Source organism: Balaenoptera ricei, chromosome 6, assembly GCF_028023285.1.
Source record: "Balaenoptera ricei isolate mBalRic1 chromosome 6, mBalRic1.hap2, whole genome shotgun sequence".
Classification (NCBI taxonomy): domain Eukaryota; kingdom Metazoa; phylum Chordata; class Mammalia; order Artiodactyla; family Balaenopteridae; genus Balaenoptera; species Balaenoptera ricei.
In genome coordinates, this window is record NC_082644.1 from 121,590,459 (window position 1) to 121,604,740 (window position 14,282).

Consider the following 14,282-nt stretch of genomic DNA (forward strand, 5'->3'; position numbering starts at 1 on the left):
TGGCCATTTCCTCTCACTTCATGACGTTATTTTTCTTCTGCGGGACGGAAGAGACACAGCGAGGAAGGACCTGGAGGGCCGCGGTGGCCCGTGTCTGCGCTGCAGTTTGGGGTCCAGCCCCAAGGACTCCACTGAGACCCACCTCCCTCTCCTTTCCAGGCTGCTTCCCGGGACAAGGATGGGCCGCTAAACTGGGTTATGACAATTAACACAAATTCTGCCTCCTGTCCCCAAACTTATGTAACCGCAGACACTCTTGTCTCAGGAAAGTCCTCCTCCGTCAGTGGCCCCATTTCCCGCCCTCGACCCCGGCTTAGCTCCTGAGCCAAAGGTCCTTCCAGACTTCCCAGCCTGCGCTGGCCCTTCATGCCCGCGGTTCAGGTGCTCGTCGGAGCAGTGGCTACTGCCCATGCGTCCGGCTGCCCACCCTCCTGGGCAAGCACAGGGCGGACCCAGACGGCCAGCAAGGCCGCCCCTACTTCTGAGACTGCCCCTCCCCTCCAGGCACTAAAGGGTTTCTGCGCCCACCTGGCCACACCGGGTTGACTAGGGTCCCCCCAAAATTCATGTCCATCTGGAACCTCAGAATGTGACCTTATTTGCAAACAGGGTCTTTGCAGATGTAATTAGTTAAGATCTTGAGATGGGAGTGACGCGTCTACAGGCCAAGGAACGTCGAGGATTGCCAGCACCGCCAGATGCTGGAAGAGGCCAGGATTCTCCCCTACGGCCTCCAGACAGAACCAGCCCTGCCCACACGTTGATTCTGGACCTCTGGCCTCTAGACTGTGAGAGAGTAAATTTCTGTTGCTTTAAGCCCCCAGGTTTACGGTCATTTGTTACCCAACCCCAGGAAACTGATCTCACCCCCACCCCCGTTACACCCCAGGGTGACCGCAAGGCTCACGCCCCTTCCAGCCTGTCCTCTCCACCGGCAAACAAACATCGCTGCCCTCCTGGAGCTGAGGGACCCCACGGGGAACCCGCAGAGCAGCGTTCACAAAATAGGGGGGATGCACCACCCTTGCTAAGGGAGGGAGCCACCTTCAGACTCGAGGAGGGGGCAGGTGTGAGTGGGCAGTCAGGGCCACACGCCAATCCCACCACCGCTTTCCCACGCGTCTGCCAGGGCCCGACATAGCGGCAACACTCACTCAACAAACAGCACAGGGCCCGGTGGCGAGCCTGGGGGACGTGAGTCTCCAGCCCCTACCCTGCCCCGAAGCCTCCACTGGGTCCATCCTGCCCCACCGCTCCCCATGTCCCCCCCCCCCCACCTCCTCCCAACGCAGACAAGGGGCGAGGGCTGGTGTGGAGAAAGGGGACAGACCCGGCCCAGTGTCCTGAGACACGGCCAGGAACCGACGACGGCTGATGGGCCGGCGATGCAGGGGTGTCGCCCCGGAGGGACCCGCCCATGCCCCACACCCCACACACATCCCCATCCGGGCAGAAGGTTTCCCGGAGAAGCCAGCGGGCAATTTGCATAATATTCTTTGCAAGTTAATATCAGCCTCTGATAATGATCTCGGCATAGCTGGAGCGCCGAGGCGGCTGTTACAACACTAAGTAATCATATTTTAAATTATGTTTCCCTTTATAGAAAGGTGTTGCAAAAACACACAGACATGAAATCTGTTGCAGCCCCCTGCCAACCACCCGACCAGATTCCCAGCGCCACGGCTGTCACTGCGGCACGGGGGCTGGCGAGACCCGGACTGCCGGGGCCAGCCCCGTGCCCCACACTGCCCGGGCCTCACCCGGGCCAGGGGTGCGTCCCAGCAGGGGCACTGCCCAGATCTGAACCACCACGGGCTCCGGCCACGGTCAAGGGTGAGTCCGTGCAGAGAATTTAACGGAGCACCTAGGGCACGCTCTCGTCGGGGGTCCCAACTCCCCTGGGGGTAAGCCAGGGGGGGCGCTCCCCATCCCCACAGCCCCCAGCCCCTGCCTCGTGCTGGAGACTCCACTGCCCACGCCACCAGACTTCCAGGCGCGTGTCGTGTGGCGGACGCGGGATCCTGAGAACTCAAAACCAAAACCATCGGCGCTTCCAGAACTTGCCCATTGCAGCCCCTCACCCAGCACCTGGACTCGGGGACCCAGCCCAGGAAGGCGAGCTCATCCCTGACCCCTGCACACCCACAGCCCGACTGCGGCCACGGCACACCCTCCCGCCACGGGTGAGCCGGTCCTGGTGTGGACACAGGTCTGAGCACACGGCCACACTCGGTCCCCCTGGGGGAGCAGCAGGGGCAGGGCCTGCGTGGACGGGGCGGCCGGTCACCCACAGGGATGCAGAGGGGACCGAGGCCAGGACCTGGAGGAGGCAGGGGGCCCACGGCCGCCCCCAAGGGGAGCCCCTTCTCTCCTTTCCTCTTCATGCAGTAGCCGGGGCCACCACTCAATCTCTATTTTCTTAAAAGCTTTCTTTTCTTTTTTATTAAAAAAAAAAAAAAAATCCAATTATAGCACAAATCTCTCAGCAGGGGTCAGTGTGGAATAAGAATAGCCAAAGTTAATGGACATGACACAGGCAAGATTAATGCCTAAAGGGTTTCAAAAGTTGTATGATGCAGATTTCATTAACATTTTAATTGTAATGTATCTTTTTAATCTTCTCTCACCCTAATGGCTTTATATGGCCCCCCCAAAAAAAAAAACCTGCTGACAACAACAAAAAGTATCAATATACAAAATTTAACAAAGGCGCTTAGCAGTGCAAAGGAAACTAAACTAAAGGAGCAAAACTATGTTAACACTGTGATTTTTAACAGCACAAAAGTCGGAATGTAGCAGAGGCGGCTGCTTCTCCTTTCTTGGTGCAGAGACTGGGACGGGCGAGTTAGGAAGACAGGCAGATGCCCAGGGCTAGGGTGGGGAGCCCCCCCCCCCACCCGCGGGACCCAGGACAACCCAGGACAAGCCGGGGGCACAGGGAGCAGACTTCCTGCAAAGACCACCAGCAGCGCGGGCAGGCCCTGCCCCTTCACCACTAGCTGGACTCCAGGCTGTGTCCAGGAGGCGGAGGGAGGGAGGCCCTCTTCCGGAAAATGCCAGCCATCTGTGGGGATGGGGAGGGGACATCTAGGGGTGTCACCATAATGAAGGAGGCATTCTGTGGGGCAAGGGCTGTGGGTGAAGACGAGCAGGCATCCCGCCCCCAGCCCACAGTGAGGGGCCCTCGGTGGCTCTGGCCGACAGGGCAAGCCACATGTTACGGCCTCCAACTTTCAAAAATGGTGTCTCAAGAAATACACTTGGCCCAGACTACCAAGTGCCCAGGAGATTTTTATTTTCAATCAACAAACACTCCTGGAGCACCAAACCTGTGCCTGCTGCTATATCTGATGCTTCGCCCCAAATCCAGCTCCCCTCAGCACGGCCCTCACCCAGGGCCAGCCCGCCCTCGAGGACCTGGGGGCCAGCCAGCCCTGGGCCTGGGACACAGCCCCATGGCCGGCCGGGCTCACTGCTCACCCCAGTGACTATATATGGGCACTTTCAGGCCCCTGCGGTCCCCGCCCCCGGCCCTGCTGCTTCCCAGGCACACGGGCAGACACGGGGCGGGGCCCAGGAGCTCCCGGCCCATCCATGGCCATGTGCCCTCCTGGATGCCAGGGCCCAGGGCCAAGGGGGTGGGGTAAGATTCCTTCAGAGAGACCCAGAGCCAGCCTCTCCTTTCCCTGGGACCAGAGACCAACACCTCAGAGAAAAGTAAGCCTCCATCCGCCCTGGAGATGGAGAAGCAGCCTCCCCTTAAAGGGGCACGAACCCCTCACTGGCTCTGGTCCACTTCCAGGGAGGGGGCATCTCCACAGGGCCCCCAGGCCGGGCCTGCTCACCTTCGGTGTCTCAGCAGTAACACACAGGCCAGGGTGGGGCTCAGAGGGGGTAAGTTACCCACCCAAGGTCACAAAGCCTTGAGCTGGATGTGACCTGAGAGAGACCTCAGAGATCCTGCTCCTAAGTGCCTCCTTGCCTGGACGCAGGTCCAGCCAGCGGAAGCTGGGGGCGGGGCAGGCCCCAGGGAGCCCAGCGTTGCATCAGATCCCAGCTCCGTTCCTCCTGCTCAGACACGCTCCCAGGCCCGGGCAGGGGTGAGTGTCCCCCACTGTCCGTGTCCTCATGGGGGCTGCCCCACTCTGAGGATGCCAACCACAAAGGCGGCCCCCAGGGAGCCCGGCTCCCAAGTTCACGTCCCAAACACCTCTGTGCCTGCCCCACCTGCTGAGACCCTCACCCACAGGGCGCCTTCTTCCAAAACCTGAACTTTAAATGACAAAGGCCAGAGGCCAGGGCAGAGGAAGGCCAGCTCCCAGTGAGCAAGCAGCTGCAGGTGACACAATGAGGGAGCCCGGGCCAGCCGGGAAGCATACTTTGCAAATGATCTCATCGAGAGCCAGGCCTGGTGAGAGCAAGGATTTGCTAAAAGAGAAACAGAGGTCGCCAGGATCCCTGGCTGCTCAGGAGGCAGGGTGGGCGGCAGTGGCGCCTCGGGCCTCGCTAAGGGGACTGCTTCCCCCGGCCAGTGGCCTGGGTCCCTGGAACCCAGGATGGTGGGGGGGGGGGGCGGGCGCGGTGGGGGGCGGGATGTAGCCTCCCAGGCACAACCTCGGTGGCTCGGGACACAAGGAAAGAGAGAGGGAACGTGGGTGTGGAGGGCAGGGGAGGACACACAGGCTTCGCCCAGGGCCACGGTGTGAGGGGGTCACTCTTATCTCTGAATTGGGGTGAGGACACCAGTGAAGATGCTGTCTCTGACCCTAAATCCCGGCCCCACCTGGAAGTACCCGAGGGCCAGACTGGCACCTCGGGGGGGACCAAGGGGGCGCCTGGGAAAGCGTGCTGGACGCAAATGAGGCATTCGCAGAGGCCTGGGCAGCGTCCAGAACGTGGACGGGCTGGGCAGTGCTCTCTGCAGACCCTGCAGGCAGGCAGGCAGTGAGAGGCCCTGAAGCCCCTCACCAGCCCCCAGTCGGACCCCAGACCCAACCAGACTTTACGAGCTCCCGAAGTGGGGCTGCCCACAGCCAGGAACAGCTCTGGGTCCAGCCAGGGACTGGTGGCCCCTGTCCCTGTGTAGGGAGACACCCCTCCAACTGTACCAAAGACGTTGCTCCCCTTCAAAAGACCGGGCCTGAAGGCCAGGTTCCTTGGGCCGGGACACCACTCGGGGACACCGGCCACGAGAAGGAGCCAGGCCCAGGCCAGCTAACACGATAGATCCTCAGCTGGAAGGCAGCTTGTCTCGTCCCAAGAACCCAGCCCGGGTCAAGCTCCCCAAGTGCGCCTGTTACACGGGGGTCTGCAGGCTCTTGGGAGAAACACGCTGGAGAATCAGGAGCGAAGGGCCGTGATCTGGGCTGCAGTTCCCGCTCAAACGGCTCAGCAGACGTTCCCCACCCTGCCCCCAGCCAGGGCATCTCATCTCACCCCCCACACCCCAGCAGGACAACAGAACCCAGGGAGGGACCAGGCCGGAGCAGAGCCAGGCGAGACGGGACAGGGTAACCTGGAAGGGGGCAGACTGAGCGTGGGCTGCAGGGACAGGACTTGCTTCCCCGGGGGGGAGCGCCGTGGATGGCAGCGGGAGGCCCGGGGTCTGGAGGGAGTCCGTGTCCGGTGCAGCCCACACCTGGCTCTGCATTCCTGGGAGCACAGACCTCAGAGGAAGGGGCGTGGGGTGGAGCCCTGGGAACATCCTTGAAAGGGTCAAAGCCACATTTCTTACTTTCTGTCCCAGGAGGGGTCCCAGGCCCACCCCAGCCCAGGCTGCAAGTCAAGCACTCTGAGCCCTAGAGGCAGAGGTGCCCGAGGAACCTAGGCTGTAAATGCCAGCTCAGCACTTGCCATCACCACCGTCTCTCTTATATGAATAATGCATCTCACGTTTTAGTTGGAAAACAGAGAGAGGCTTTAAGGGTTCTGTTAAAAGTCACCCACGAGCCCACCTCCCAAAGGCAGCCTCTCTGAGCGTCCCAGCACACCCAGGACAAAGAACCCAGGGCACCGCGGGCAGCCAGGGTGGCCTGGTGTCCCCGTGTCAGAAAATGCACAAGCTTTTTCTCCTGGTCCAAGATTCTGCAGGAGGCTCGGAACAGCTGCAGAGCAGAGGCCGGACGAAGCCAGCTCGGAGTCAGCGCGGTATGAGACACCACGGCCGGCGCCCACCCCGCCTGGGTGTGACCACCGAGAACCCATCTCTGCCACTGAGAGGGGACGAGTGATATCCTGTTCTACTGCTGTGCCCCTTCCAGCCAGCTCACCGAAACAGCAGGGGGCCAACCACCCTGGGTCTCGCCCCCTCCCATCTCCTTCACTCAGGCTCCAGCCAAGGTACCAACAAACAGTGGCTTGTCCCACGGGAGAATGCCAGCGGCCTCCTGGGAGGGGCGGACACCACAGAGGGCCACAGGGAGAAGGGGAAGGGGGTTTGTTGGAAGGTGGACGGCAGTGCCCGCTGCTTGATCCTTCACCTAACTCCTTGTTTTCTCATCTCTAAAATGGAGCCAACACTCGAAGATACCTCTCCTGGGGTCTGTGGGGGGCTTAGACGACACCCCGCACGGAGTGCTGAGAAGCACCTGTGCCGAGACCAGGAGAACCTCGTCCTTTGTCATCAGGGCAAACTGGGGGGAGCGAGGGAAGAGGAGTCTGGCGCTCAAGAGGGAAGCGGAGGGGAAGGTGGGGGGATGGGAAGGGGAGACCTGGAGAGAGACCCGGACCAAACCAGACGGGTACAGGGGTGGGCGTGCAGCGTACTCAGAAGACCAGCTCTACCTGACGGCCAGCCCACGCAGGGCGCTCTCCCCCCGCCCAGCCCGCACCACACAGGACAGGCTCAGCTACAACACACAGCCAGGGGACACATGGCTGGGTGCCCAACAGGTCCCTCCCTCGGACGGCCCGGGAGGGAGGTGCGTGTCCCCGGGGCCGTGTCCCCAGGCCGAGCCCGCGCGGGTTCCCCACCCAGAGGGCTGGGCTCCGTCCGTCCGGTCGGGGGAGACCGAGTGTCCCGAGCGCCCCGAGAAACCCGGCAGGAGAGGAGACGCCCGGAGCCCGGGTCCCCGCTCGGCGGGGCGGGGCGCGGCCCGGCCCGGGCGAGCGCCTCCCCAGGCCCGGGCGCCGCCGGCCAGCTCCGCGGGCGGCGCGCGGCGCGAACTTGGGCACTGCGGCAGGCGAGGGCGGGCGCGCCGCGGAGTTCGCGGGAAGTGCGGCGGTGGGACCCGCGGGCGGCGCGAAGTTGGGGTACCTGCGGGCGCCGGCCCGGTCCGGCCTGCAGCAGGAAGTGCTCCGGCGGCCCGGCGCTCCGGCTCACATGGACTTTCTCCGGCCGCGCCCAGCACCGGGCCGCACCGCGGCGGGCGGGGCGCGCGGGGGAGGCGCCGCGGGCCGTTTAAAGGGACAGCGCGCCGGCCGCGCGCGCGCACTCGCCGCCCTGGGGCGCGCCGCCCCGCCGCCAGGTGGGCGCCCTGGGAGGGGCGGGGGCGGCGGGATCCCCGGCCCAGGGGTCCGGGGCGGGGGCGGCCGCTCCACGACCCCTCCGTGCACCCCCTCCGCAAACTCCTGGCGTGCGACTCTGCGCCGGGCACTGAGCCGGGGCCGGACGCGGGAAGGGCAGGGGCGCCGACCCACACCCTCTCGAGGTGTGGAGCCCCCGGTCCTGGGGCGGCCCCTCCCCGCGGCGGCCGCGCTTGCACGGGGCAGCCTCCGGGATGCTGGGCCAAGTGGGGCCGCCGGCGGGAGCGGGTGCGCGGCCTCGGCTCCACCGACGCTCCGGAGGCCGGAAAGCGGGGACGTGGGAGCGCCCTTGGGCGAACCGCGCGTCGCGGCGCCTCCTGCGCGGATCCCGGTAACTGCGAGCTGCGTAGACGCGGCGGGGTCTGGCTTCAGGCCCGGAGTGATCTGGGTGCACTGGCCGTTAGTGACTGCCACCCCCCGCCCCCCCGCCCCCCCGTGGCTCCCGGTTTGCTCGAGGTCACCCTCCTGTGGACAGAGGTGAGGTTTTAAAACAAGTGCGCAGAAATAAAATCAGCCACAGACCGGAAAGGACTCACAGAAGTCCCCCTCAGTCGCCCCACCCTAACCTGAGGCCCGGGGTCAGGACAGGCTGCAATGGTCCTCCAAGACTAGAGACCTCCTGGCTCCCTCACCCCTACAGGGTCCTGGCAGGAAAATGGGGGTGGCACCAGGACAGTGGCCCTGAACATAGCGTCACCAGGAGGACGGGGTTGACGTGAAGAGCAAGATGCCCACCCCCACTTCCACCCCCGCTGAGCACATTTTGGGCCACTTGGGGGTCAGAGGCTGGGGCTAAAGCCCTGCAGGACAGTTGGCCATGGTCACTCCTAGGGCAGTGGTCAGAAGCCTGGTCTAAGTACTTCTGTCCCCAGTCTCATGGTAGGTCCTTGACCTTGGTCGTGGACTGACCCCTGACCCCCAACTTGAGGGTCTGCACAGAAAGCTTCCCCCCACCAGCTCACTCCTGCCTTGCCCTCTGGGCGATGGGTATGAACCCTCGAAGACTCTCTGGGCACACCCCCAGAACCCCACTTAGATCTAAGCTTGTCCCAGGTCCCACCCCCCACCCCCCACCCCCAGCCCAGCACATGCCCCAGCCTGCAGGGCGGTCTGACTGTCCTGAGGGGCCTCTACCGGTTGCCGGCACAGTCACGTGGATTGGCGTGAGGTCCCAGCCCAAGAGGTGCACGGAGAGAGTGACAGGTAACTGCCACCCGCTCAGCTTGGGGACCAGCTGAGGCCCTGGGCCGGGAGGGAGGCCATGCCTTGGCCTAGGGCAGCTCAGCAGCCCCAGGGTTGCAGCTAGCTACTAAGTGTTATTTAGGATCTCGGGGCCCTGGGAAACCGGGGTTCTGCAAACAACACCTGTGAGCAGAACGTCTAGCTGCTTCCAGGCAAGGGGTCAGGACTCAAGAAGCGCTCCACTAGGCGCCAGGGTCCTCCCCTGCCCAGGGCTGGGGTCACCGTGTGGATGGGGTCTAGAGGTGAAGAGGGGCCGGGGTGCTGGCTGTTGTACACGCTGCCGGTGGGAACCTACTCGCCCGGTGAGCTGGTCGCAAATTCGCACATTCGGGTTGTTTTCCTCACTTGTGTTTTCTAACTATTAAAGAGATTCTTTCTTCTTTCATGAGGGACGTTTGGAAAGCGTTGATAAGTTTTTAGAAGACAACAGATAACCAGAAACCCGTCCCCAGGGATAAGGGGCTTCGGTGCAGTTTCAGCGTGCACGTGTGTGCATGTAAACCACACTTGCACATTTTCAACGCTACCGCTGAATACCTACTAAAATCCAGGCGTGTGCTACATGTTCTGCGTGTTATCTAACTTAATTTTCACAACAGTTCTATAAAGTTGGTTCTCTATTCCTGTTTTACTTATGAGAAAAATGCAGCTTAGGAAGAAAATGCAGCTGGGTTGGGGGTCCCTCACTCCGGGTCCCCCAGCAGGCAGGGTGGGGCGTGGTCCTGCGAAGCCCCATGCCTCCATCTGTTGATCGTTAGGACTCTTAGACGTTATAAACGATCAGCCTGGGCTGGCTGATACACAGGCCTGGCAGCGGCCCCAGTCCCCTCTTGAGGGATCTGATTAGCACCGCAACCCCCCTGAGATGCCAGCGAGGGTTTTCTCAGCTCAGGGAGGACTGGCCTGGCCTCTGGTCCTGAGCTTTCATGGCCTGTAGCTTGATTTTCCCCCTTTTATCCAGAGAGCGTCAGGCTGGGGAAAGAGGGTAGTCACAAGAGGTAAATCTGCAAACAAACTGATGAGCAGGGTCTCAGAGGCGGGGGCTCTGGGTGCACTTGGGAGCAAGGCCTGGTCACCTGTCTGTCCTTCCCTGGACAGTGGAAGCGTTTGGTAGCCGGCCAGGTACTGCTTCGGCAGTCCTGCAGGTGGCTGAGGGCTCAGGGGAGGCCTGTTGGAGCAGCGGCTGGATGGAGCTGGGCTTCGTGGAGGAGGGACCCGAAGGGACGCCTTCCTCCTCCGGGCTCCCCGTGTCCGCACCAGTCAGCTGAGACCACTGCGCCATGCACCCAGACTCTGCTCGCTCCACTCTTGTCCTGGGCTCCGTGTAGCACGGGGCTCCCACCCCGGGGGCTGTGGTCTTCAGGGATGCCGGGATCCCTGAAATCAAATGCAAATGGGCGGGTCTGCCCCAGTTGGCCTCACCAGTTCTGGGAAGAGGCTTGCTTCCTCCACCCAAGGCTCATCTCGAAGACGCATTAAGACCCATCAGACACACCAAGCCCAAGTCTCACTTAGCCGGGCGCCTCCCTGACCTGTCCACTTGGGTGGCTGATAGATGTCTCAGTGTGACACGGCTGAACAGACCCTGACTGTGCCCCAAAACTGCTCCCCCGCACACGCCCTCCGCCTCAGCAAATGACAGCTCTTCCTTCTGGGAGCTCCATCCTTCAGCAGCTCAGGCCAACCTTGGATTCTCCTTCTCACTTTTCTCACACCCCAGTCCTGACAGCTCTGCCTCAAGGCTGTGTCAGGAATCCGACCCCTTCTTACCGCCCCCGCTGCTACCTTCCTGCTCCAGCCCCCACGTTCTCAGGTCACTGCAACAGCCCCATAACTGGCCTCCCCGTCTGCCCTCTCTTGCCCCTGCCTGGGTCTGTCACCACATGGCAGCGCAGAGATGCTTCTAAACATGTCGGATCACGACCTTCCCCCGCTCAGGTCCCTCGGTGGCCCCATCTCACTTCTCACTCAGAACGCAAGCCCGAGCCCTTAGAGTGGCCGGGACCTGGCTCCTCATCCTACACTCACCCCCGCTTGGTCGCTCTCCAGCTCTGGCCCCACTGGCTTCTGCATGGGTCCTCCACATGCTGGCATCCTTCTGCCCCAGGGCCTTTGCACCTGCTGTTCCCACTGCCTATACCTTCTTCCCCCAATGTCTTTGAGGCTTACCCTATCACTTCTTTTGGGTCTCTGCCTAGATGTCCCTGGACCGTGCGCCTTCCTGACCCTCCCATATGAAAGAGCCAGTTGGGCCATTGCCAGTCGGCTCTCCCTGACCCAACCCTGGTACTATGGTACTAATCCACTTTGACGTTCACAGCCCCTGTCTCCCCCTTGGGCACAGTCTCCCCGTCTCGTCCACTGCCCTGGCCCTGGGGGGTACCACGCACAGACAAGAGGCCCACGGACATCTGCAGAGTGTGAGAGCCTGAGGGGTGCTGTGTGCTCACTGACGAGGGGCCGGGACCCCCCCCACCCACCTGCCTGAGTTCTTGGTGCCACTTTCCCGTCCTCAGAGTGTCCACGGTGCCCGGTCAGCAGGAAGGGAAGGAGCAGGCGGGGAGCCCCAGGATCAGACCCTTGGCCAGGGCTGCGGGGCTGGGAACAGACTCCAGCATCAAAACGGGCAGAGTGAGAAAGCAGCGCTTCCCCACGAGGGTCCTGTCAGCTGCCCTGCGTGAGAGCCAGCAGCCGAGACAGCCCCTTGGCCCAGGCAGCCCAGAGAGCAAAGGGAGGCTTGTCTGCCTCCTGGTTTGACCTTTGCCAGTAGGACACGGAAAAGCCTGGGGTGGCGTGGCCAACGTTTACGCTCTCAGCGGAAGCCTCCAGGTCTGGGGCAGAGGGGATACCTGACTTCAGGTCCAGTCCCTCCTGGGAAGCTGCCCCCAGGTGGGGGCTTCCCGGGCCTTCGTCGGGAGGGACTCGTGGAGGGTTTTCCTGCAAGCATCGGAGCATCTGTGTTCCCAGCAGAGGCACAGTCAGCGAAGACCCCCACCCCAGACCAGGCGACTGTCAGGAAAGCGGTGAGGCTCCCTTTCCGGCTCCGAGAGGGGCCCCGGCCACCCCATTAGCGGCCGCACGCCAGCAGCCCACAAAGCACCTCTTTGTTAGGACACTGCTCCGTGCCAACCAGGCCATCCACTCGCGGTTGGGCTTTGAGCAGGGCCCCCGCCCTCCCCTAGACCCGCAGAACTCAGGCCCTCCAGTTTAGCTGGGTTTCTGCCCACCCTGTCCCTGGCTCGGGGTTCATCGAGGCCACCCCCTCTTTTAATGCCAATCCTTCGGCGTACCTGAGGAGCCCCCCCAGGAAGTCTGCCAGGACCCCAAGGTGGCGACCACCCAGGCTTGGAGGGCAGCGTGGGGCTGCTCACCATCACAGCCTCTCAGGGCGATGACAGCCCAGGACAGCGGGCACGGACCTCCCTGGCCACCCTGGGCCCGGGCTACCCACCAGCCAAAGCCCAGCACAGGCCGGTCAGGCTGGGCACCTCTCCGAGGAAGGCCCCAGCTGCCCTCCCGAGGAAACCGTCTCTGCTTTTGTTCCTGGCGGAGCCTGGAGGTCCCGTTTGCCCGCAGGGGCACGCTGTGTGCAGATTCCAGTACGAGGGGCAGGACGTTGGGGAGGTGTTGGCTGGGGCTTGTGAGTCTGAAGGGCCCACCCCCCTGCCCCGCAGATCCTCTGACAAAGCGGCTGGCAGCCTGGCCTCCTGGAGATAAGCACCCCTGGCTGCCCGGAGACCCCCCCTGGTCCCTTGGCCACCCCCTCCACTGCCACTGCTATTTTTCTGGCAGTTATTCTGGAGAACCAGTGAGACCCCTGGGGAAGGGCCACCCCTCCACCCCCCAGGTGTCCCTCCACTCCCCTCTGGGGTCGTGCTGGGCCGCGGGCACCTGTGGGTACTGTTGGCACTTTTCAGTGTCATTGCTGAGCTTACTCTGAAGCCCGGGGTGGCCTGCAGTGCCCGTCGTCCCCTGCAAAGCCTGCACTGGGGGGCATCCGCCTGCACCAGAACTGGGACCAAGCTTGTCCTGCAGTGAATCTGGGAACAGACTCCCAGGGCTCCAGCCCCCCAGCCAGCCCATGTTCCCCTGTGGGTGGCAACTGGACCCCATGAGGGGGGGCGGTTCTTAAACTTCTGTGGATCCGATGGAAAAGTCCCGTTGTACTGCAGACATGGGAGCTGGGGACTAGGGTGATGCCCAAGGACAAAGTGCGGGGGGGGGGGGGGGGGTAGATGTAGTGGAGAGAAAGGCTGGCGTGACCCCACTTTGGGTCTCTTCTGTGATCAGTGACGTCCCACTGATCCCAGTGACCAGGCCACTCCGCAGCCTTGGTCCTCTCCCCACCCGCCCACACTGTCTTCGCAGGACCCAGGCTGCCTGTGCTGGCTGCTCTCCCTGTGCCTGCGGCCGCAGGGCCTTTGCACCTGCAACTCCCCTGCCTGGGACACCTCCTCTCCGGCGCTGGCAAGTGAACTCCGGCTGGTTCATCCTTCAGGCCCGAGTAATTCACCTGGGCCCTCGGGGAAGCCATCCTGACCCCCCAGCTGGCTCTCACAGTTCTGGGCCCCCTCCTTGCGGCCCTAGGTATGGCTGAACTGCTACGCTTGTGAGCACATGGTTTAATCAGGAAGAAGAGACAGGACTTGCTCAGAGGGAGGCTCCGGCAGCCTGGGTGGGCTGCAGGCGAGGCTCTCCCCGAGGCTGCAGGGGGGCGAGCAGGCAGCACACCTGTCTCCAGACATCAGGTCCTCCTGGAAGTCCTGCTCCGTGTCAGCCCTGGGACCCTGGAGAACGTGATGGGCCAGGGCTGCTCCCCTGGGGCTGCTGTCCTAGTCAGGGAGACAGACAGCTAGAAAACCCCAAAATATCACGGACTGAAAAGTGCCGTGCACACAGTGAGATACTACTTCATCCATTAGGATGGCTAGAAAAAAAAACAAAAAACAAAAAACCCAGAAGATAACCAGTGCTGGGGAGGATATGTCGGGAGACGAGGGTGTAACGTGGGTAGAAATTTAAGCGGTGCCGCTGCCGTGGAGAACCATGGGCCGTTCTTCAAAAAATTAAACATGGAGCTACCGTATGATCTGGCAATCCCCCTCCTGGGTGTGCACTCCGAAGAACTGAAAGCAGGGTCTACGAGAGATGTGTGCACCTGTTCACAACAGCCAAAATGTGAAAACAGCCTGGGTGTCCACAAAGGGATGAACAAAATGTAGTATATATGATAGTTTTGATGGAATATTGTTCAGCCTTAAAAAGGGGAGGAAGTTCTGATACAGGCTGCGGCATGGATGAACCTTGAGGACATTGTGCTGAGTGAAATGGGCCCAACACAGCAGGCCAGATCCTGCAGGATCCACTCACAGGAAGCCCTAGAGGAGTCACATCCACAGAGACAGAAAGTAGATGGCGGGGCGGGGCTGGGGGGGGATGGGGAGTGAGTGTCTAGTGGGCACAGAGTGTCAGTTTGGGAAGCCGAGAAAGTACTGGAGACGGATGTGGGGGTGGTT

At 62.3% G+C, this 14,282-nt stretch overlaps 1 protein-coding gene across 3 annotated transcripts in view; it reads right to left on the reverse strand.

Annotated features, from left to right (window-relative positions):
• Nucleotides 1-7,351, reverse strand: part of NACC2 (NACC family member 2) — a 74,463-nt gene extending 67,112 nt beyond the window's left edge. For all 3 annotated transcript variants that reach the window (XM_059926035.1, XM_059926034.1, XM_059926031.1), the window contains exon 1: nucleotides 7,256-7,351. The gene's annotated coding sequence lies outside the window, so the exon portion shown is untranslated. The remainder of the gene's footprint in view (nucleotides 1-7,255) is intronic.
• Nucleotides 7,352-14,282: the final 6,931 nt, after the last annotated feature.